Below are 863 nucleotides of genomic sequence, written 5' to 3'. Positions count from 1 at the left end.
TGCCTTCCCACTTTTATTTTAAAGCGACTTTTAAGAAGATGAGACATTCGCGAGTAACTCAGCGTTTTATTACTACATTGTACATGTACTTAATCAGAACCTAAAGGAAATAGATCCACGAAAAAAAATCAAAAACAATACGTCGAGGCATTTTCAATGTCTTTTTTTTTTCTTTTTCATTCAGATAAATGAAGGTATATTTAATATCACAATCATCAGACTAGTTAACAGGGTTGTGATTTAGTTAATGTAAGCTGACACGTTTGTTTATTGTACCGCTTGTCCCCTATATACGCAAATGTATCCCCAGCACATGTTCACTAAAATTATTAAATACGGGATGAATCGCGTTTTGAAATAAGGAACATCTAAATAACACATTTTCCCTAACGTTACAATGTATGACAAAGATGATTGTCTAAGTTTCTCACACATTTTTTTCGCATTTATATAAGACAAGCAGATTTATTTAGAACTTATGGACATTTATTTTGCCTTAAATTCATATTTATTGCTAAGAGGTCGATAAATAAATGTAACCTTGTTAAAAGGCGGAAAGTCCTTATAAAAAAATGGCCATACAGGAAAAGTATTTGTTGACAAAGAAAGACTGGTCTAGTTCATTAATTGCAGTTATCAACACATTTTATAAAATGCTTTAATAAAACATCAAAAAAGTAATTTATTCACCACATTACATACTAATATAGTGGCACCATTAAAATAATGTAAGTAAATGAATTGTCTTTATGGATTAATGTACTGATATCAAACATTTGTTGGATTCTAAGCAGCTAAATCACTATACCACCTACAACATAAAAAAATAAATGTATAAATATAAGTGAACATTCAAGCAAAAT

This window comes from Perna viridis, chromosome 9 (assembly GCF_037379345.1).
Source record: "Perna viridis isolate PV_CMFRI_1.1 ecotype Kerala chromosome 9, ASM3737934v1, whole genome shotgun sequence".
Taxonomy (NCBI): Eukaryota; Metazoa; Mollusca; class Bivalvia; order Mytilida; family Mytilidae; genus Perna; species Perna viridis.
The sequence above is the reverse complement of the archived record's forward strand: the minus strand, read 5'-3'. Positions refer to the sequence as shown.